This window comes from Pygoscelis adeliae, unplaced genomic scaffold (genome assembly GCF_000699105.1).
Source record: "Pygoscelis adeliae isolate BGI_AS28 unplaced genomic scaffold, ASM69910v1 Scaffold197, whole genome shotgun sequence".
Taxonomy (NCBI): domain Eukaryota; kingdom Metazoa; phylum Chordata; class Aves; order Sphenisciformes; family Spheniscidae; genus Pygoscelis; species Pygoscelis adeliae.
Window position 1 is genome coordinate 2,379,578 of NW_008825105.1, and position 1,095 is coordinate 2,380,672.

Sequence of the window (1,095 nt, forward strand, 5' to 3'; positions counted from 1 at the left end):
CGGGTGTCCCCGGAGCGCCAGGCGCACCCCGCCGCAGGGAGGTCAAAGCCCACGTCCCGCTCCGAGCAACAAGCAGCATCTCCAGCTGCTCGCGGTCCTTGTGCGGGCCGGGATCTCCCCGGGGCAAATCGAGGACGTTCCTGTGAGATCGGTGATTTACACCCGATCTGAGCCAGGCAGAAATTCGAGCAACAACCATCCCCGGACCATCTTGCTCGGCAGCACGGCCCTGCACATTTCAGGAAAGGCAGCACACCATCTTCCAGGCTCTGCAGCCCAAGCTGGCACAGGGGTCGGGATCACGGCAGTCTCCATGCCCGGGCTAAACTCACGCTTACCCGGCACGAGGTGGGTGTGTGTAAACCACTGTTCATGGGATGTAATCCTATTTGGATGGGTAAATGTTTACAAACCCCAGTTAATGGGGCTTGCCATTTACACAGCAAGGTAAATCCCCTGTTTCTCACCACACACCCGCGTAAATGTCAGGTTTGCAGACATTTCTATTAAGGAAGGAAAAAAGAAACTCAGAGCGTTTGCACATCTGATGTAAACTGATTTAAAATCGCAGTTTACCCACATTTACATAATGTTTGCTGATTAATAAATTAGATACTTAGGAAATCAGGGGTAGTTCCACGTGAATCATTCTGCTCCATAAACAACAGAAGCTGCAAGACATCGCTTCACCTGCAGAGCAGCTCATCGCCTCGAAGCATGGCTGCGTCCCCAGCCCCGCCGGGCAGGCAAGGCAGCAAGGGGGAGTCCCCAAAAGGCCCCCCCGGACCCCCTCCTCTTCCAGGCTGGGAGCTGAAGCTGCACAGCAAAGCAGAACCAGTGCCTGAATCCTGCCGCAGCCAGTGCTCAGCAAGGCCCTACGCCAGCTCTGACCCAGCCTGTGAGCGGCATGAAGCGGCCGGGTCGTGACAGCAGGGGTTTCCAAAGCCAAAGGAAAGCGGATTTTTCCTTCTTTGAGCTCTGTGTTGCTGTGGTTTGATGGCAGCAACTGGCCAGGCAGCCACTCTGAAGTCAGCTCTGGTGGGTCCCTGCTGCAGACACGTCCCTGCCACGCTGCGAGGTGCATCCTCTCCCCAC